Raw genomic sequence first — 23,705 nt, 5'->3', positions numbered from 1 at the left:
TAGCTTTTCAGAGCATTCACACAATGTTGCCGCCGGTGGCGACACCTACAACGTATTGACATGAGGAAAGTGTCCAGCCGATTTCTCATGCACAAACAGCAGTTGACCGGCGTTGCCTGGTAAAACGTTGTTGTTATGCCTCGTGTAAGGAGGAGAAATGCGTACCATCACGTATCGCGACATTGCTGCTCGCGTTGGTCGAGATCCAATGACTGTTAGCAGAATATGAAATCGGTGGGTTCACGAGGGTAATACGGAACGTCGTGCTGGATCCCAACGGCCTCTTATCACCAGCAGTCGACATGACAGGCATCTTATCCGTACGGCTGTAACGGATCGTGCAACCACGTCTCGATCCCTGAGTCAACAGATGGGGACGTTTGCAAGACCACAACCATCTGCACGAACAGTTCGACGACGTTTGCACCAACATGGACTATCAGCTCGGAGACCATGGCTGCGGTTACCCTTGACGCTGCATCACAGACAGGAACGCCTGCGATGGTGTACTCGACGACGAACCTGGGTGCACGAATGGCAAAACGTCATTTTTTCGGATGAATCCAGGTTCTGTTTACAGAATCATGATGGTCGCATCCGTGTTTAGGGACATCGCGGTGAAAGCACATTGGAAGCGTGTATTCGTCATCGCCATACTGGCGTATCACCCAGCGTGATGGTATGGGGTGCCATTGGTTACACGTCACGGTCACGTCTTGTTCGCATTGACGGCACTTTGAACAGTGGACGTTACATTTCAGATGTGTTACGACCCGTGACTCTACCCTTCATTCGATCCCTGCGAAACCCTACATTTCAGCAGGATAATGCACGACCGCATGTTGCAGGTACTGTACGGGCCTTTCTGGATACATAAAATGTTCGACTGCTGCCCTGGCCACCACATACTCCAGATCTCTCACTAATTGAAAACGTCTGGTCAATGCTGGCCGAGGAACTGGCTCGTCACAATACGCCAGTCACTACTCTTGATGAACTGTGGTATCGTGTTGAAGGTGCATGGGCAGCTGTACCTGTACACGCCATCCAAGCTCCGTTTGACTCAATACCCAGGCGTATCAAAGCCGTTATTACGGCCAGAGCTGGTTGTTCTGGGTACTAATTTCTCAGGATCTATGCACCCAAATTGCGTGAAAATGTAATCACATGTCAGTTCTAGTATAATATATTTATCCAATGAATACCCGTTTATTATCTGCATTTCTTCTTGGTGTGGGAATTTTAATGGCCAGTAGTGTAGTATCACCATTGGGAAACAAACACTGAACCACGAGATGGACCTGATCAGCCAAAATGGTCACACAATCCTTCGCAATAATGCGATCTTGCAACAATGGTGCCTAATGAATACCTCGGTATGGCTGCCCAAATCATTACCCTAGCCCCACTATGTTTCACTCTTTGGACGTAAACACCGCCAGAATTTGGAAACAGCGTAAAACGAAACTCATCTGATCAAATGACATTCTTCCATTGCTGCATATTCCAGGTTTTATGGCTTTGGCGTTTGCATCACTGATGTGCGGTTTTGATATTTCAGCTCGTCCTACGATTCTGAGCTTATGGAGGTCCTTCAAGTAGTTTTGGTGATGACATGTTTTTGCGAATGCTACATTCAGTTGTGCAGTCAGTTTTACAGCTGTTTTCCTCTTATCTTTTGTCGTAGTCATCGTCTGTCACGATCATTCAACACGCACTATCGTTCTCATTGTGACTTAGAGACTAACGTTGTGCACAGATTGTTCGCAATTTGGGAAAAGCACTAATGCCAAACGATCACTAAAAGTACCGATTATTTGCCCATTAGACACTTATGATGTTCACTGATGCGACGCACCTTTGCAACAATGATCTTGTTAAGAGAAACGATTTCCTGGTCGTTTCATTTCTCGCAACGGTGACGTGAACTACCCATCCAGTTCTTGTGGTTTCCGACATGAGCTTTCTTTATCGAGGTGTTTGATATCTCATGTATACGCCAACAATCCATGATCACTTCTAGAGCTCAAGGCCGAAATTAATTGTGTGGTTTCAGAATTAAAGGTGCAAAAATGCCGAAAAGCTATGGAAAGCTTCAACGAAAGAATGAGCGTGTGCTTGCGGAATCGTGGACGACATTTGAGTTCTATCATATTTCATACATAACTATAGGTAGCGTACACTGCAATAATATGTAAATTACTTAATTTCATCAATAATGTGTTTTATTATGCACTCAGAAGTTGCGTTATTTATGGGATATCCTTTATATTGCATATTACCTTTATTTCCCTGATACATATAATATTTCCTGATAATTTCAAAAAATTTGTAGTAGTATATATTGTTGATGTTTTTTATAGGTCGCCCTATCCTTAGAAAATTCATGAGTTTTCTTAAGCCTTATCTTTATTATCAAACAATACATATTACTGCGCACCTGGTCCGCTCCATTTCCTAAAGCCAGACTGTTCACCTAACAGATCCTCCAGGTTTTTTAATTCTTCTGTATATTATTGTGGTCCGTAGGCGATTTGAGGCGTCACATCACGGATTGCGTGGCCCCTTCCGCTGGAGGTTCGATTCCTCCCTCGGACATGGGTGTTTGTGTTGTTGTTAGAATGGCTCAAATGGCTCTGAACACTATGCGACTTAACTTCTGAGGTCATCGGTCGCCTAGAACTTAGAACTAATTAAACCTAACTAACCTAAGGACATCACACACATCTATGCCCCAGGCAGGATTCGAACCTGCGACCGTAGCGGTCGCTCGGCTCCAGACTGCAGCGCCTAGAACCGCACGGCCGCTCCGGCCGGCGTTGTAGTTAGCATATGTCATTTTAAGTAGTGTGTAAGTCTAGGGACCGATGACCTCAGCAGTTTGGTCGCTTAGGAATTCACACACACACAAACACACACATACACACACACACAAACACACACACACACACACACACACACACACACACACACTAAACGACCTTCAGGACCTTCAAAACAAGTCCCCTTGGTAACCTTTGGTCCCCATGCGTCCTTCTGCCCTTTTGGTCACCACGTCCTAAGGAAGCGCATCCTCCACATATCCGCCATCCGTGACTGCTGTCGTCATTGAGAGTGACTCTGAGATCACAACTGAGCAACTGAGAGGGAACTTAACTTCAGTCCTGTGACCCATATCCGTAACGACATCCGATACCCATCTTAACCCCTTCTTAACCATGAATCCCTCGTCTACCAATGCAAACACCACACTGAAATTTCCAGATTCCAAGCACACACGTATCATTGCTAAAAATGTCTTTAAAATTACCATAAGTTCAATTCTCAAAAACTCACCCACCACTTCCCACTGCCTTGGTAAACAATGCCCTTACTTGGAATCTCACCACAGTGTAGTAACCGTAACTTATCCAAACCAACCCCTTCACATAAAATCTTAAATGACGGCCCTCCTCCACTCCGTCGACTCTTAAATCCACCCGAAGAACCCCCAAAGTTCCATATAGATATAAAACACTTCGTCATGACTATCCTCCGAAATGTCCACCACTTTCCGTGAATCCGTATCCTTCAGCGAGAACCTGAGTGCTACTATCACATACTCCATAAACATCTCCCATTTCTTCTCCCGCTGAGACACACTCATTCGATCGCACTATCATCTTGTCCTACACAGCGTTTCCCATCTTGTCATTCCGTCCCCACTACAACTACCTCAATTCATCCAGTGAGACCTGTCATATTTCGTTCACCAACTCCACGGTCTGCTTCGACTTTCCTCCTCACGTTCACTTGTGTGCCCGGAGTTAGTCGTCAGACCTTGAACCAGTCTACAGAAAAATAGCCATCAAGCATAAAATAGACACCTCATTTCATCGCCACATCAAGATCGTTTGTGCTATTAATATTATTCGTATGAATTTCTTCTCTAAAAGATTGTTTAAGCACATTTAACCAACTAACGATGAAATGATAATTAAATCAAGACCCTACGCTGCCGACAGGCGTTTATATACACTCCTGGAAAATGAAATAAGAACACCGTGAATTCATTGTCCCAGGAAGGGGAAACTTTATTGACACATTCCTGGGGTCAGATACATCACATGATCACACTGACAGAACCACAGGCACACAGACACAGGCAACAGAGCATGCACAATGTCGGCACTAGTACAGTGTATATCCACCTTTCGCAGCAATGCAGGCTGCTATTCTCCCATGGAGACGATCGTAGAGATGCTGGATGTAGTCCTGTGGAACGGCTTGCCATGCCATTTCCACCTGGCGCCTCAGTTGGACCAGCGTTCGTGCTGGACGTGCAGACCGCGTGAGACGACGCTTCATCCAGTCCCAAACATGCTCAATGGGGGACAGATCCGGAGATCTTGCTGGCCAGGGTAGTTGACTTACACCTTCTAGAGCACGTTGGGTGGCACGGGATACATGCGGACGTGCATTGTCCTGTTGGAACAGCAAGTTCCCTTGCCGGTCTAGGAATGGTAGAACGATGGGTTCGATGACGGTTTGGATGTACCGTGCACTATTCAGTGTCCCCTCGACGATCACCAGTGGTGTACGGCCAGTGTAGGAGATCGCTCCCCACACCATGATGCCGGGTGTTGGCCCTGTGTGCCTCGGTCGTATGCAGTCCTGATTGTGGCGCTCACCTGCACGGCGCCAAACACGCATACGACCATCATTGGCACCAAGGCAGAAGCGACTCTCATCGCTGAAGACGACACGTCTCCATTCGTCCCTCCATTCACGCCTGTCGCGACACCACTGGAGGCGGGCTGCACGATGTTGGGGCGTGAGCGGAAGACGGCCTAACGGTGTGCGGGACCGTAGCCCAGCTTCATGGAGACGGTTGCGAATGCTCCTCGCCGATATCCCAGGAGCAACAGTGTCCCTAATTTGCTGGAAAGTGGCGGTGCGGTCCCCTACGGCACTGCGTAGGATCCTACGGTCTTGGCGTGCATCCGTGCGTCGCTGCGGTCCGGTCCCAGGTCGACGGGCACGTGCACCTTCCGCCGACCACTGGCGACAACATCGATGTACTGTGGAGACCTCACGCCCCACGTGTTGAGCAATTCGGCGGTACGTCCACCCGGCCTCCCGCATGCCCACTATACGCCCTCGCTCAAAGTCCGTCAACTGCACATACGGTTCACGTCCACGCTGTCGCGGCATGCTACTAGTGTTAAAGACTGCGATGGAGCTCCGTATGCCACGGCAAACTGGCTGACACTGACGGCGGCGGTGCACAAATGCTGCGCAGCTAGCGCCATTCGACGGCCAACACCGCGGTTCCTGGTGTGTCTGCTGTGCCGTGCGTGTGATCATTGCTTGTACAGCCCTCTCGCAGTGTCCGGAGCAAGTATGGTGGGTCTGACACACCGGTGTCAATGTGTTCTTTTTTCCATTTCCAGGAGTGTACATCAACGGGGACAGTTGTAAATGTGTACCCTGACTGGGACTCGAACCCAAGAACTCCTGCTTACGTGGCAGACGCTCTATCCATCTTTCTTTTTTTTCATTTTGTTTTGTACAGTTCGTTGCGTTTGGTCTGGGCGGGCGTCACAAGACATCCGTTCAAGTTGGTCGTTGATTCCTTTACTCAGTTTTTTTTTATTACAGAGGGCGAGCAGCCTTCTGACCGAACACGCTGAGCTACTGTGTCGGCATTTTTTTGTTGATCTCATTTTGTTCTATATTGTTCGTTGTATAAGTTCGGGGCGGACGTCCCATGTCACCCGTTCAGGTTCGCTGAGCCGATTACTCAGTTTTTTTTATTACAGAGGGTAGCTAACCCTCTGACCGAACACGCTGAGTTACAATACCGGCTGTCAATCTGAGCCACCGAGGGCACAGCGAATAGTTCGACTGCAGGGACTTATCCCTTGCACACACCCCGTGAGACCCACATACCCAACTTAATGTCAACACACTACATTCGTAGTGCCGCTGTCCATTACACTCATTGCTCGCGGAAGACAATCTTACCGAGTCCCGTAAGAGTTCGGGCAATACGTGTGCATTCGCACAGAAGAAGAAGGTCAATGGCCGGTTAGCCTTAACTATATCAAGATGGTATCTATTCTTTCGGACATATCCGAAAGAACAGATACCATCTTCATATAACTAACGATGAGGCAAGTAATTTTTCGCGACAGAATTCCTGTATGAAATATTATTAGTTTTATTGACGTGCCAAACTAGAACAAACACCCCACCGTCTTCGTACGGAACAGCTGAAAAGGAGTTTTTATTCGAATTTGACGATCCATGAAATCCTAGGATATTTTATGCAAAGAAGATAAAGGCCTATGCTTAATTTCTCTAATCTCCAAAAGATATGGTACATTATGTTTTTCACTGTTACGTAAGACCAAGAGCATGTAGTGAAATGGGGACGCTCCAGTGTTTCGTTGCTGCGATACACGTAAGAGCCAGTTGGTGTTCTCATGAATAAGTACTTGTCCCTAGTCGATACGAGCCACAAAAGCACCACGAACTCGCCCTTCAGTTCCCCAAATAACAGTCCCCACTTTTTCCTTGTTTCATTGACGTCAGAGGTCACACCTATGTCATTCTCTTTCCTTTTTCAGTAAAGAGCTGTTGTACCTCACACTTCCGAATTTCTCTGGCTGCAGTATTTTCATTTAGAAGTAACGCTAGACAAGTACAGTATCTGGAGGTTCGAAGACATCACTCGTCAAACCAAGCTCAGTCTAGTTACTGGTGTTATCATTCCAGTCAGGGGCTTTTCTAAGATAAGGCAAGAGAAGGTGGCCGGATAGGGCGGCAAATTTTAGGGGCGACAAAAAAAATGAGAAAGAGGAAAAACTCAAACACCGAGTTGTTTTGAAAAGCACACGGAATAGTCACTAATAAGTCTTTAGCTACTTGCGTCTATCCACCTCAAAATTATAGCAGCCGATACTGATTACGAAAAGGAAACAAACATTCTTGCATTAAATAAAATGAGTAATTGATGCCAAATTTGGTTGTACTGGTATTTATTGGTGAGTTAGACACTGAAGCGCCAAAGAAACTGGTACAGACATGCGTATTCAAATTCAGAGTTATGTAAATAGGCAGAATACGGTGCTGCGATCGGCAACGGCTATTCAAATGGCTCTAAGCACTGTGGGACTTAACATCTGAGGTCATCAGTGCCCTAGACTTAGAACTACTTAAACCTAACTAACCTAAGGACGTCACACACATCCATGCCCGAGGCAGGATTCGAGCCTGCGACCGTAGCAGTCGCACGGTTCCGGACTGAAGCGCCTAGAACCGCTCGTCCACAGCGGCCGGCTAGATGTGATAGCAGTTGAGGCTTGATAGTAGGTTAAGTGAGCACTCAACTTTACTGTCCACGATCGGTGGGCGACGAACTTCGTCCGGAACCGCGCAGCTGCTATGGTCGCACGTTCGAATCCTGCCTCGGGCGTGGATGTGTGTGATGTCCTTAGGTTAGTTAGGTTTAAGTAGTTCTAAGTTCTGGGGGAGTGATGACCTCAGAAGCTAAGTCCCATAGTGCTCAGAGCCATTTGAATACAGAGAGAAACAGAGTATAGAATGTGTAAATTGATCTGGGACTAATTTCTACAACATATTTAATGTACCAACATCACAAGCGTTACATACGTGAATTTGTGTTACGTGTGACTTTCTAGGTACACGCTACTTAAATATCTTCTTAGTTTGTCGGTTTAGCTGCCCCGTGTGTTTTAAATAAACAAAAATTCATTAGCATCCCAGATTGGATACTCATTTAGTAGTGTACTGAACCTGAGCAAACGTACTTGTAAATTTCACAGCTTCACATCAAGAACATCGTATTCGCAACGTGGGTGCTTCTTCTCTGCATGGACAAATATGTCTTTAGATGACATCAGGAGATCGGCCTCTTACGGAATGACAGTGTTCTGCTTTTGCGTGGCGAGTGCAAATGAGATCATCACATTTCCTGCATTCCCAGTACAAATGGGAGCAGTTACATGTTATATGTGGCAACACAGAGGAGGAAATGAATACGCAGAACCAGCCTCGGATATACGATATTTCAGATCCGGGGCCCACCTCCCACCCCCTCTCGAGCATTTGAGATAGGACGTCAAAAATTAAAATAAGTTGATTTTTTAAAAATATGTTCATTTTGTACCTCGCATCTTTCTGAGGAGTTTCAAATATAAAACATATATGTTCGAGAAAATATAAGACATGTTATTTGGTCTTAAGTGTGCCAAACTGCAGTGCCACGCCTCTTCACACAGCATTCTTCTATCTCACGTCATTGTATTTCACTCTGTAGATTTCAAACATGTGTATTTTGTATTGGAGGGAGGTGTTTTTTTTTTTTCCATCAGTCTACTGACTGGTTTGATGCGGCCCATCACGAATTCCTTTACTGTGCTAACCTCTTCATCTCAGAGTAGCACTTGCAACCTACGTCCTCAATTATTTGCTTGACGGATTCCAATCTCTGTCTTCCTCTACAGTTTTTGCCCTCTACAGCCCCCTCTAGTACCATGAAAGTGATTTCCCTAAATCGCTCCAGGCAAATGCTGGGATGGTTCCTTTCAAAGGGCACGGCCGACTTCCTTCCCCATCCTTCCCTAATCCGATGAGACCGATGACCTCGCTGTTTGGTCTCTTCCCCCAAACCAGCCCAGCCCAGTACCATGGAAGTGATTCCCTCATGTCTTAGCAGATGTCGGTTTTCCAACAGTCCATGTTTCATTACCATACAATGCTGTACACCAGACGTACATCCTCAGAAATTTCTTCCTCAAATTAAGGCCGGTATTTGATATTAGTAGACTTCTCTTGGCCAGAAATGCCTTTTTTGCCATAGCGAGCCTGCTTTTGATGTCCTCCTTGCTCCGTCCGTCATTGCTTATTTTACTGCCTAGGTAGCACAATTCCTTAACTTCATTGACTTCGTGACCATCAATCCTGATGTTAAGTTTCTCGCTGTTCTCTTTTCTACTACTTCTCATTACCTTCGTCTTTCTCCGATTTACACTCAAACCATACTGTGTACTCATTAGACTGTTCATTCCGTTCAGCAGATCATTTAATTCTTCTTCACTTTCACTCAGGATAGCAATGTCATCAGCGAATCGTATCATTGATATCCTTTCCCCTTGTATTTTAATTCCAGTCCTGAACCTTTCTTTTATTTCCATCATTGCTTCCTCGATGTACAGATTGAAGAGTAGGGGCGAAAGGCTACAGCCTTGTCTTACACCCTTCTTAATACGAGCACTTCGTTCTTGATCGTCCACTCTTATTAGTCCCTCTTGGTTGTTGTACATATTGTATATGACCCGTCTCTCCCTATAGCTTACCCCTACTTTTTTCAGAATCTCGAACAGCTTGCACCATTTTATATTTTCGAACGCTTTTTCCAGGTCGACAAATCCTATGAAAGCATCTTGATTTTTCTTTAGCCTTGCTGCCATTATTAGCCGTAACGTCAGAATTGCCTCCCTCGTCCCTTTACTTTTCCTAAAGCCAAACTGATCGTCACCTAGCGCATTCTCAATTTTCTTTTTCATTCTTCTGTATATTATTCTTGTAAGCAGCTTCGATGCATGAGCTGTTAAGCTGATTGTGCGATAATTCTCGCACTTGTCAGCTCTTGCCGTCTTCGGAATTGTGTGGATGATGCTTTTCCGAAAGTCAGGTGGTATGTCGCCAGACTCATATATTCTACACACCAACGTGAATAGACGTTTTGTTGCCACTTACCCCAATGATTTTAGAAATTCTGATGGAATGTTATCTATCCCTTCTCCCTTATTTCACCGTGAGTACTCCAAAGCTCTTTTACATTCCGATTCTAATACTGGATCCCCTATCTCTTCTAAATCGACTCCTGTTTCTTCTTCTATAGCATCAGACAAATCTTCACCCTCATAGAGGCTTACAATGTATTCTTTCCACCTATCTGCTCTCTCCTCTGCATTTAACAGTGGAATTCCCGTTGCACTCTTAATGTTACCACCGTTGCTTTTAACGTCACCAAAGGTTGTTTTGTCTTTCCTGTATGCTGAGTCTGTCCTTCCGACAATCATATCTTTTTCGATGTCTTCACATTTTTCCTGCAGCCATTCCGTCTTAGCTTCCCTGCACTTCCTATTTATTTCATTCCTCAGCGACTTGTATTTCTGTATTCCTGATTTTCCCGGAACATGTTTGTACTTCCTCCTTTCATCAATCAACTGAAGTATTTCTTCTGTTACCCATGGTTTCTTCGCAGCTACCTTCTTTGTACCTATGTTTTCCTTCTCAACTTCTGTGATGGCCCTTTTTAGAGATGTCCATTCCTCTTCAACTGTACTGCCTAATGCGCTATTCCTTATTTCTGTATCTATAGCGTTAGAGAACTTCAAACGTATCTCGTCATTCCTTAGTACTTCCGTATCCCACTTCTTTGCGTATTGATTCTTCCTGACTAATGTCTTGAACTTCAGCCTACTCTTCATCACTGCTATATTGTGATCTGAGTCTACATCTGCTCCTGGGTACACCTTACAATCCAGTATCTGATTTCGGAATCTCTGTCTGACCATGATGTAATCTAATTGAAATCTTCCCGTATCTCCCGGCCTTTTCCTAGTATACCTCCTCCTCTTGTGATTCTTGAACAGGGTATTCGCTATTACTAGCTGAAACTTGTTACAGAATTCAATTAGTCTTTCTCCTCTTTCATTCCTCGTCCCAAGCCCATATTCTCCTGTAACCTTTTCTTCTACTCCTTCCCCTACAACTGCATTCCAGTCGCCCATGACTATTAGATTTTCGTCCCCCTTTACATATTGCATTACCCTTTCAATATCCTCATACACTTTCTCTATCTGTTCATCTTCAGCTTGCGACGTCGGCATGTATACCTGAACTATCGCTGTCGGTGTTGGTCTGCTGTCGATTCTGATTAGAACAACCCGGTCACTGAACTGTTCACAGTAACACACCCTCTGCCCTACCTTCCTATTCATAACGAATCCTACACCTGTTATACCATTTTCTGCTGCTGTTGATATTACCCGATACTCATCTTATCAGAAATCCTTGCCTTCCTTCCACTTCACTTCACTGACCCCTACTATATCTAGATTGAGCCTTTGCATTTCCCTTTTCAGATTTTCTAGTTTCCCTACCACGTTCAAGCTTCTGAAATTACACGCCCCGACTCGTAGAACGTTATCCTTTCGTTGAATATTCAATCTTTTTCTCATGGTAACCTCCCCCTTGGCAGTCCCCTCCCGGAGATCCGAATGGGGGACTATTCCGGAATCTTTTGTCAATGGAGAGATCATCATGACACTTCTTCAATTACAGGCCACATGTCCTGTGGATACACGTTACGTGTCTTTAATGCAGTGGTTTCCATTGCCTTCTGCATCCTCATGTCGTTGATCATTGCTGATTGTCGTTGATCATTGCTGATTCTTCCGCCTTTAGGGGCAATTTTCCGCCCCTAGGACAAGAGAGTGCCCTGAACCTCTATCCGCTCCTCCGCCCTCTTTGACAAGGCCGTTGGCAGAATGAGGCTGACTTCTTATGCCGGAAGTCTTATTTATCAAAATTTAGGCAGTGGCGGGGATTAGGTAGTTCTAAGTCTAGGGGACTAATGACCTCAGATGTTAAGTCCCGTAGAGCTGAGAGCTATTTGAACCATTTTTTTTATTTATTTATTTTTTTTTATCACATCTCTTTGTTTGATCCTGGTTGTCGCTTTCTGGGAGATTCCCGCGAGCAACAACGTTTGTGCATTGAAGTCGGCTGGAATTGCAGCCGTCTTCCTGTGTGGTGTTTAACTTAATTTAATTCGTTCCTTCATAAATGAAGTGTACCAGCGGTGTCTTCTGCCGTTGACATTCCGGTTACCTGCCCTGGTCGTTGACGTAATTTTCAGCAGTGTATTTTCCTCGTCATGTTGATGTTGTCCAGCATGGTATGTAGTTCGACAGCTCAGGTGTTTATTCTGACTTGGCTGCATTGGGCACCAGTATCCAGAACTTTGTGCTATTGACATCTTGTTGTCGTTTTGCTGGTCGGATGGAGCAGAACTGATCTTGCTGGTTGGTTCGTCGGCAACCTCCGATTAAGAGGTTGTCCATCTGGCTGCCTGTCTCACCTAAATGTGCGTTAGTGTTACTTCCCAGGTCGACCCTTGGAACCTCCTGAGCGCCGCTCCTTGTGTTTTACGTAGTGATTTCGTTTTAGTCTTAAGTACTCTGTGTGGCCTGCAACCGAGTTTTAACTTATTAGAATTGCAAGGCTTTTCTTCTTAGGCTTTAAGCCGTAAAAAGGAAAAATTGTTTTTTGTTTGGTATGTGGCCTTCAGCCGACTTTGTCTTTCAAAATATAAATTGAAAATTCCTTGTGCCTAGGTCTTAAGCCGTAAATTTGTTTCAAGTTGGTATGTGGTCTTCAGCCGAGTTTTAATCTAAAAAATGGCTCTGAGCACTATGGGACTTAAGTACTGAGGTCATCAGTCCCCTAGAACTTAGAACTACTTAAACCTAACTAACCTAAGGACATCACACACATCCATGCCCGAGGCAGGATTCGAACCTGCGACCGTAGCGGTCGCGCGGTTCCAAACTGACGCGCTTAGAACCGCACGGCCACACCGGCCGGCCGAGTTTTAATCTATCTTAAATTAGACTGTTATTATTTAGTATGAGGCCTTCCGCCTTCAGCCTTTTCAAATTGAAAGCTCCTCTTCCTACGCCTTAAGCCGTTAAATTGTTTTGTTGATATGCAGCTAAGTTTTCACCCTATTTATATTCAACATTGCGTATCTTTGTCTCGGCCCTAAGCCGTAACACTGTTCTTGATTAATATGTGGCCTTCAGCCGAGTTCTATGGAAGAAAATGAAGCTAAGGCTTTCAGCCCATTTCTATTGGAGATAAAAAATTTTTTTGAAGAAGTGAAACCTTCAGAATAATTCCTGTACCTCAATTCTTTGCTTAGGCCATGTGCCTTGGATTTTTGATGTGACCTCCAGCCGATCTAAATTAAATCAAAGGAGGTCTTTCGTTAAAACCTTGAGCGTTTTTGATTCTTGCTTGTGTGATTGTGTGTTTAAACAAATAAAGTTTATATGTTGAGTGCAACTGACTAACTTATTTTGGTCCTTCTCCACAAATATAACCTCATCCGCTCTGTCCTGCTTGCCCATGGATTTCAAATACGTTTTTGGTCACGAAAACACACTCCACAAATCACACAGTGACATCGGATCTTACAGGTACAGTGTTCATTGTAGGGCAGTACTCCGATAGTGGGTACTAAGCAACAGCCATAACATGCTTGTCACTCTCTCGTGATATTTTATGAACACATTGACGATACTGGGTGCTGTGTTTCTTTCTCTTTTTATATTACTGCATTACAGTGACACGTCATTGTTTTGTACCATTTACATGTTGTTTAGTAGTAACGCGTAACTATCAACGATTACTTTATGCCACCGAGCATACACTGAGGTGACAAAAGTCATGCGATACCTCCTAATATCGTTTCGGCCCCTCGTTTTGCGCAACGCAGCGCAGCGTCTCGGCGTGCCATGGACTCAACAAGTCGTTGGAAGTCCCTTCAGAAATAGAGGACCCTACTGCCTCTATAGCCGTTCCACATTTGCGGAAATGTTGCCGGTGCACAAACTTGTACACCATCTGACCTCTCGATTACGTCCCACAAATGTTCGACAGGATTGATGTCGAGCGATCTGGTGGCAAGATCATTCGCTCGAATTGTTCAAAATCTTACTGAAACCAATCGAGAACAGTTGTGGCCCAGTGACATTGCGCACTGTTATCCATACAAATTACACCTTCGTTTGGGAATATGAAGGGCATTAATGGCTGGATATGGTCTCCAAATAGCCAAACCTAACCATTTCCAGTCAATGTTCGGTGATCGGTTCAGTTGGACCACAGGATGCAGTACATTCCATGTAAACACGGCCCACACCATTGTGGAGCAACCACCAGCTTGGAAATACGCAAATTGACAACTTGGGTCCATAGATTCGTGGGGTCTGCGCCACACTCGAATCCTACCATCAGCTATTACAAACGCATGAAGGGCATGAATGGCTGGATATGGTCTCCAAATAGCCAAACCTAACCATTTCCAGTCAATGTTCGGTGATCGGTTCAGTTGGACCACAGGATGCAGTACATTCCATGTAAACACGGCCCACACCATTGTGGAGCAACCACCAGCTTGGAAATACGCAAATTGACAACTTGGGTCCATAGATTCGTGGGGTCTGCGCCACACTCGAATCCTACCATCAGCTATTACAAACGCATGAAGGGCATGAATGGCTGGATATGGTCTCCAAATAGCCAAACCTAACCATTTCCAGTCAATGTTCGGTGATCGGTTCAGTTGGACCACAGGATGCAGTACATTCCATGTAAACACGGCCCACACCATTGTGGAGCAACCACCAGCTTGGAAATACGCAAATTGACAACTTGGGTCCATAGATTCGTGGGGTCTGCGCCACACTCGAATCCTACCATCAGCTATTACAAACGCATGAAGGGCATGAATGGCTGGATATGGTCTCCAAATAGCCAAACCTAACCATTTCCAGTCAATGTTCGGTGATCGGTTCAGTTGGACCACAGGATGCAGTACATTCCATGTAAACACGGCCCACACCATTGTGGAGCAACCACCGGCTTGGAAATACGCAAATTGACAACTTGGGTCCATAGATTCGTGGGGTCTGCGCCACACTCGAATCCTACCATCAGCTATTACAAACGCATGAAGGGCATGAATGGCTGGATATGGTCTCCAAATAGCCAAACCTAACCATTTCCAGTCAATGTTCGGTGATCGGTTCAGTTGGACCACAGGATGCAGTACATTCCATGTAAACACGGCCCACACCATTGTGGAGCAACCACCGGCTTGGAAATACGCAAATTGACAACTTGGGTCCATAGATTCGTGGGGTCTGCGCCACACTCGAATCCTACCATCAGCTATTACCAACGCAAATCGGGACTCATTTGACCAGACCATGGTCTTCCAGTAGTCTAGGGTCCAACCAACATGGTCACGAGCCTAGGAGAGGCGCTGCTGGCGGTGGCGTCCTGTTGGCAAAGGCACTCGCGTCGGTCGTCTGCTACCATAGCCCTTTGACATCAAATTTCTCCGCACTGTCCTAATGGATACGTTCGTCGTACGTCGCACTTGATATCTGTGGTTAATTCACACAGTGTTTCTTGTCTGTTAGCACTGACAACTCTACGCTAAGACCGTTCCTCTCGGATGTTGAGCGAAAGGCCTCGGCTACTGTGTTGCAACATGGTTCAGACGGCTCTGAGCACTAAGGGACCTAACTTCTAAGGTCATCAGTCCCCTAGAACTTAGAACTACTTAAACCTAACTAACCTAAGGACATCACACACATCCATGCCCGAGGGAGGATTCGAACCTGCGACCGTAGCGGGTTGCAACATGTATCCAGCGCAGGAGGACGGAAAAGCATTACAGTCGACAAACCGATTATACTCACATAACGAGGAATGTAGGGGCTGTATCTGAATTTGTATAGCCCCGTCACTACCTAGCTGCAGACAACGTTGGGAGACACCGTTCAACACGCACAGCTAAGTGACTTTAAATACTCCGAACTATCAGAAAACTGTCTCTCAGAAAAATTACGAATTTTTCCATTTTCGTTTTTGAATGTACGTCTCTCTCAAGGGATTTATTTTACAGAGAACTTTTGAACAGAAAATGCTAAAACTTCTTTTGAAATGTTTGGTCTTAAAGTAAAAAATTAAACATTAGAGAAATATTTAACACCCATTTCAAAGATGTTCTTAATCACACACCGCTGCTGAAATGGCCATAATTTAGCGCCATTAGAAGCCACTGACTCAAATTCCACCACACAAATAACCTCTAGTACTCTATAAAATTCTGAAATTCTAAGTTAAACATCAAATTTTAAATTCTCAATCCTTATTTCATTTACTGTATGTTATTTCGAGCACTAAAAGAACTGGAGTGATCAATGTAACAGTTTCACGAGGGGGAAATGTTGTACTTCACAATACTACTACCACTACTACTACTACTAGGTTCTACAGCCCTTGAAGGGCCTTGGCCTGCATCACAATATCCTGCCACATTATCCGATCCATGGCTTTCCGTCTCCATCCTCTGACACCCAGCTTTTTCATGTCTTCTTCAACTCCATCCACCCATCTCTTTCTAGGGCGTCCCCTCCGCCGTCTGCCTGCAGCCTTGCCATCAAAAATCCTCTTACATGCTCCGTCTTCTTCTATTCTGACCACGTGCCCTGACCACCGCAGTCTTCTTATTTTAATGGTAGTGACAATGTCAGGTTCTTCAAAAAGGTGTTGTAGTTCTGCATTCGTACGAATGCGCCAACCTTCTTGATCATGTATTGAGCCATATATTTTACGTATCACCTTTCTCTCCTAAATGCTAAGGATCCTTTCCTCATTTACAGCCATGGTCCACGTTTCGTCGCGCGGTTCCAGACTGAGGCGCCTAGAATCGCTCGGCCACCCCGGCTGGCTGCTGTTCTGGCTTTCACCTCACTGCCAATGTTATTTGTCTCAGTGATAGTCGACCCAAGGTTCTTGAAGTCTCCCATCCTCTCAAACTCCCTGTCGGCTACCCTGAGATTTGCTAGGTTTTGTTGGATGGTCATTGCTATATATTTGGCCTTTTCGACATTGACTGTCAGGCCAAGTTCACTTGCACCTTTCTCCAGTTATTGAGAGGCGTCGACTAGCACAGCAGTGTTTCGTGCGAGTAATCCCACATCGTCGGCGTAGGCTAGGTACTGCAGTGAACGATTTAACAAGGTTCCTCCTTTATTTAACTCTATCTGACTTATGACTTTTTCTAGGCAAAGGTTGAATAGCAACGAGGAGATATTGTCACCCTGCTAAGTCCCTTCTTCACTTCCACTTCTCTGGAGATTTCGCCCTGCATTTTTACTTTGCAGTTGGTTTCGCTGAGGGTCATCATAGAACGTTTAATGAGCTTCTTAGGTATTCCAACCTCTTCCATTACATTCCGCAATGCGACTCTTGGGATCCTATCATAGGCTTGTTTAAAGTCGATATAAAGCTGGTGTATGTTAATTTGATGTTCGCAACATTTTTGAAGTAGTATGTGTACTATGAATATCTGGTCAGTTGTTGACCTATTTCTTCTAAAGCCACTCCGATAGTCTCCTACTCTCTCTTCCCCGTATGGAGTAAGCCTGTTGGTTAGAATCTTGGAGAAAACTTTATACGTAGTATTTAGTAGGGAGATTCCTCCATAGTTCTGGCAGTTTAATTTATCTCCTTTATGTATGGGGCACATTATAGCCGTTTTCCACTCCTTTGGCATGCTCTCCTCTTGCCAGATATTCAGTATTATTTTATCAATTGTTTTCCACAGTGTTTTCCCACCATATTTGAGAAGTTCGGCCTAGACCTGATCTTCTCCAGGCGCCTTATTGTTTTTTAAGGTCTTAATGGCTTGCATCACTTCCTGCAGTGTAGGTTCCGGTGTTAAAACCTCTGGTCCATAGTGAGTTAGTTCCACCAGTTTCTCTCTTTCTAACCGTTCTACTTCTGGGTTCAGTAGCTCTTTGGAAGTATTCCGTCCACCTATCAAGTATTTTATTACTCTCCCCTATCAAATCCCCTTCTTTGTTCCTACACATATTTGTTCTGGCTTGGAACCCGGTCTTTCCTTCTTTAAACTTTTGGTACATTTCACGACTTTGCTTCTCTTCTCCTAGCTCTTCAATTTCTTCCGATTTTTTTTTTCTTTTCTAGTGCTCTTCTCTTCTGCGGACCCTCTTCGCTACACGCCGCTTTTCATTATATTAATACAGATTTGCTCGAGTTCTTCTCTGCAATAATTTCATTCGTGCTATGTTACGTTCCTCAATTCTTCTCATACATTCTTCGTCAAACCAAATTTCCTCCCTTTGAGCCCGTTCATGTCCCAAAACCTCTCCAGCTGCCTCGAAGATTGCAGTCTTACATTGTTTCCACATTACTTGTGTGTGTTCATTTGACGTGTCGGTATCATTCTTAATCCCCTCTTCTATTTTCGTCTCTCCGTATTTCTTCTAACTTCAGTTTCTTAATGTCAAACCTCTTTTGTTTGTGGCCTTTTTGTTTACTCAATAGTGAGATCCTTTGTCTATATTTAATTCTCACTAGATGGTGGTCTGAACTGCGGTCAGCTCTACGTTGGCTCCTAACATCCATTATGTCCGATCCGTGTCTCCGATCAATCAATTTCCTTTTTTTTTTTTTTTTTTTTTTTTTTTGTGGGGGAAACATGCACTGCCGACAGTCATCAGTCGTGCTCTTGCTTATAGTAAAATCTACAGCCCTAAGTCCATTGTCGTTTGATATTTCATAGAGGCTATGTCTTCCTATGGTTGGCTGAAAGGCCTCTTCTTTTCCTATTTTTGCATTCAGGTCTCCTATTAATATCTTGACATCATGTTTGGGAGCCTGATCATACAGTTGTTCTACCGTGGCATGAAACAAGTCCATTTGTTGTTCATCTGCCTCCTCTGTGGGTGCATGTACATTTTTCATTGTAATGTTGAAAATTTTTCCCCTTAATTTTAATATGGACTTCCGTTCATTGATTGGTTGGAAGCACATCACCGCATTTCACAGAACATTTAACCGTTTTCTTTTCTACACTTTTTCATCTTTCTGATTTTCAATTTTTGCTCAGAAAAGATGAAATCTAATATATTCAGATGTCGATCGGTATTTTACTATTATTAAGAGTATACACACTGACGGAAAGAAATCGCCGCAGCAGGGAGGAGTTGTGCGACGCAAAATAAAATTGGTAGGCGTGTGTCTGCATCTGAAACATGATGTCCAGTCTGTTCCGATTTCGCGCCAATCGCATAAGGTTGCCGATAGTAGTGCTCTATGAGGATGCAAATAAAGTTTGCTTTAACTACACACTGTAATGGTCGTGAGCGTTATTTACCTTTGAAATTGGACGTGGTGAGTTAAAGTCAGTTAAGAATGCCTTTAAGTCGACAAGAACGTCATTATCAACATCTGAGTTTGAATGAGGTCGTGTTATAGGGATACCAGAATCTAGATGTTCCTTCTGCTGTATTTCAGCAGGAATGTAGCCACTATACATGACCAATGGCAGCGGTGGTCAAGTGAATGTACGGTCGCAAGAAGACAGCCACGTGGCACTACCGAGAGGGACGACCATCGTGTTCGACATGTGGTTCTGGAGCATCGTTCTGCGTCTGCAGCAGCACTTTGAGCAGCAGTTGTAACGAACTGTTACAAATCGGTTGCTTCAAAGATAGCTCCGAGCCCGAAGCCCTGTAGCGTGCATTCCACTGACCCAAAACCGTCGCCATTTGCGACTTCAGTGGTATCAAGCGAGAGCAAATGGAGGACAGGCTGGAGGTCTGTTGTGTTTTCTGCTGAAAGCTGGTTGTGCCTCGGAGACAGTGATGGCCGTGTGTTGGTTACAAGGATGCCAACTGAAGGTCTGCAACCATCCTGTCTGCGTGCTAGACACACTGGACCTTCAATTGGAGTTATGGTCTGGTGTACAATTTCGTATGACAGCAAGACGTCTCCCGTTGTCATCCCACACACTCTGACCGCAAATACGTACATCAGTTTGATGATTCAACGTATTCTGCTGACATTCACGAAGAGCCAGATGGCGTTTTCCAACGGGATAACTCTCGCCCATATCCCGTTGTTGTAACCCAACATGCTCTCGCTACGTTCGCAGGTTCGAATCCTGCCTCGGCCATGGATGTGTGTGATGTCCTTAGGTTAGTTAGGTTTAAGTAGTTCTAAGTTCTGGGGGAGTGATGGCCTCAGAAGCTAAGTCCCATAGTGCTCAGAGCCATTTGAATACAGAGAGAAACAGAGTATAGAATGTGTAAATTGATCTGGGACTAATTTCTACAACCTATTTAATGTACCAACATCACAAGCGTTACATACGTGAATTTGTGTTACGTGTGACTTTCTAGGTACACGCTAGTTAAATATCTTCTTAGTTTGTCGGTTTAGCTGCCCCGTGTGTTTTAAATAAACAAAAATTCATTAGCATCCCAGATTGGATACTCATTTAGTAGTGTACTGAACCTGAGCAAACGTACTTGTAAATTTCACAGCTTCACATCAAGAACATCGTATTCGCAACGTGGGTGCTTCTTCTCTGCATGGACAAATATGTCTTTAGATGACATCAGGAGATCGGCCTCTTACGGAATGACAGTGTTCTGCTTTTGCGTGGCGAGTGCAAATGAGATCATCACATTTCCTGCATTCCCAGTACAAATGGGAGCAGTTACATGTTATATGTGGCAACACAGAGGAGGAAATGAATACGCAGAACCAGCCTCGGATATACGATATTTCAGATCCGGGGCCCACCTCCCACCCCCTCTCGAGCATTTGAGATAGGACGTCAAAAATTAAAATAAGTTGATTTTTCAAAAATATGTTCATTTTGTACCTCGCATCTTTCTGAGGAGTTTCAAACATAAAACATATATGTTCGAGAAAATATAAGACATGTTATTTGGTCTTAAGTGTGCCAAAGTGCAGTGCCACGCCTCTTCACACAGCATTCTTCTATCTCACGTCATTGTATTTCACTCTGTAGATTTCAAACATGTGTATTTTGTAATGGAAACCGTCAATCCTGTATTCAGGACACTGGAAATTAAAATGTCCTGTAAAATGTCCCGTGGTGCCTCTCCTGCACAGTCAGCCGGTTTGACCTCCCACCCATCTTCAAAAAAACTCACAGTTAATACTGGGTGGTATTACTTGTAACCAGGAGAGTAAGAATTCTTTATAAAATTTACACTCTTTATTGCCTATTGGCTAATAACTTTCTCTTTTGTGTGTCATAAAATTAAATATAGGAAACATAAAACCACTAAAGACAAGAGACAAACAAGACAGTACATATTTCTTCATTCCTTAGGGTCACAGCATTTTTTCTCTCTAATCTTGCTACAGCATTACACGGTTTGCTTTCCTTTCGCGGAAAGAATCTGTTATCTCATCAAAGTACGTCAAACGTTTTGCTACATGAAAAATCAAAATGTCGTTGGCTAATACTGAAAAAGCTGTTAATACGAATAGTACTCATGACTGATGTAGTTTCTCGATTTTATTACGTTTATTTTGTCACTGTCTGCTAGATAAAACGAAACAGGTCTTTCTAATATTGCAGCAAATTTAACGCACGCAAAAAAAGCGAGATTGTTTTGGCAACATTTGTTATTTTTATGTACCTCATTTATATAAATAACACGACAGAATATAATTCACGAAGGTCCAATATCAAATGCCGATTAAGCCCGCTACAGGCAAAAAGTTTTATGTTGGAAAATAGTTTCACGTTTCATTCATATGCTCCAGTTTCTCAAACATCAGATCGAAAAGTAGTAGTACGAAATTTTTATATAAATTTGGAATCGTCTTATTTTTCCATATAATCTGTTTGATGTTCCCATTTCTTCTCCCTCCTCATTCCAAAAAACAACCTCGTCATCATCACAAATTCTGTAACTATTCCTGCCATTCTCAAAACTTATTCTCCGGTTAACTTCAATAACCCAGCTAAAATCACCGGTTCAGTTATCCCTCATTTATTCTCCGGTTAGGCGTTATTACGTGTCTGTACATCGCGTTTTCCGCGCTATTTCGTGAACAGAACTTAAGCGGCTGCTACTGGCCCTTAGTAGTGTAGCGATCTGGAAAACTTTTTGTGTCAACATTTCATTTTCTGGGATACACCGAGAAGATAATATGTAATCTTTCTTACCTATTATTGCTGTTAGTCATTTATTTCCATCCTGGCAGTCTGAATCTATCGATTTTGCTAATAATTATAACAAAGCTTATCATTCGCACACCGAATCACCCACATAAACAGTGATTGGCATTCACCCATTCGGGTTTATTCGCCTCACTTTGTATAGCCCCGTCCCCTTGGGTGTGCGGGAAAGATTTTTTTTATTTCTAGATGCAACGGGGATTCTCCTGGCGGAGACATCACATACGCTATTCAACTTGCGATTCGTTCAGAAATCAACTTAGAATGTTTTCAAATATGTTCAGAAACCGACATGGATGCGTTTCAAAATCGACTTAATTGATAGACAAACGTGCGCTGGATGCTAAGCACTCTGTGAAACAAGCTTCATTTTTCTTCAATAATACGTATTTGGCGCAACCTGAAATTTTGAAATTGCCTCCCGGGGCAGATATCCCGGTTTGCTCCCTCCCCTCCCCGCCTGCTAGATCCCCTAGGCAGAGCTCATGTTGCACTGCAGTCAGTCTGTCGTCACATTCAGTTTCAAGCGATCGGTCGTTTCGTCTTTACCACTGCATCACTTTGATACCCCATCTGTCCATTTCTCACTCTTCGTTTGGCTATGAAAATTCGGACAAAAATTTTCCCTCAATTCACCAAATACTTTTTATTTTATTTTGTCACCAAATGCAAAATCACTAATTAAGCTTTTACTGATTACCCTTATTATTTTCAAACAATTAAATCTTTCTTTGTAAAAGTAGACCTCACAGTGTTCAATTTGATACCCTATCTGTCCATTCTCCACTCTTCGTTAAGCCATGAAAGTTCGGACAACTATTTCTAGGAAGTCTTGTCGCCGCTCAGATGAAACATTTAACTAAAAACCGTTTTTTACAGTAGCTGAATTGCATGTTCGCGTACTCGTTCTTGGTACCAGTATTCACTTAATACGTAATCATGTTACATAATTTTATTTCGAATTATAATATTGCAAAAACTTTCTTCACCTTGTACCTAAAGTGATATACTTTGCTGTTTGAACTTTTGCTTTAATGTGAACGAACAAAGATATCACACATTTTCGTATTATTAACAGTAACACACGGTTTCTGATTTATGTCATTTTTGATCTTGTTTGTCATTATATTTGTTTTTATGCGACTTTCGGGTATGCCCCTTGTATGTGTGTGTTTTAGTAATGTTTTTAGTGAAATTTTTGTATCTCTATATTGTATATCATGAAACTGTAGTCCAGTATTAGGAGTTTCGGCTGTGGCGAGACGCAACATAACAGGTTGTATCTCATTGGTGGAAGAGGTGGAATCTTGTGAAACTTGTTTAGAGTTGTCATATTTGCGGCTTTATAAAGTCGTGAGTAAACTTACTTGCTCTTTCAGTAATTTTTGGATACTGGGAAATTGTTACAGTTTGTGTGAATATGTGTCACGAAAGTGTGGATGATGTTTTTGTAATTTTGACCAGTCTTTGTGGATCACTTCTTAATAGCGAAAGAGACTTTCTACATTAACTGTGACATACTTCTCATATTTTTCACGTTACTTCATTACGAATGTGGCCTGAACAATTTGGTTTTTCATCGTCACCATGGTCGAAATTTAGGGAACTCATTTTATATAGTCTTAAAGTGTTCCGACCTGTGGCCTCGTTTAGACGTGAAGGCAATTTCTCTTGTTCAGAAACTGGTCCGCTAGGCCTCTCACTTCCGAAGATTTGTCTGTCGGTGTTATCTCCCTTAGCCTTCGGAGTTCCCACTCCACCACAAGGGAGTGGTTTCCGTCTCATTTAATGCCCAGAC

The sequence above is a fragment of the Schistocerca nitens genome, chromosome 4 (genome assembly GCF_023898315.1).
Source record: "Schistocerca nitens isolate TAMUIC-IGC-003100 chromosome 4, iqSchNite1.1, whole genome shotgun sequence".
Classification (NCBI taxonomy): Eukaryota; Metazoa; Arthropoda; class Insecta; order Orthoptera; family Acrididae; genus Schistocerca; species Schistocerca nitens.
Note: the sequence above shows the minus strand (reverse complement) of the source record.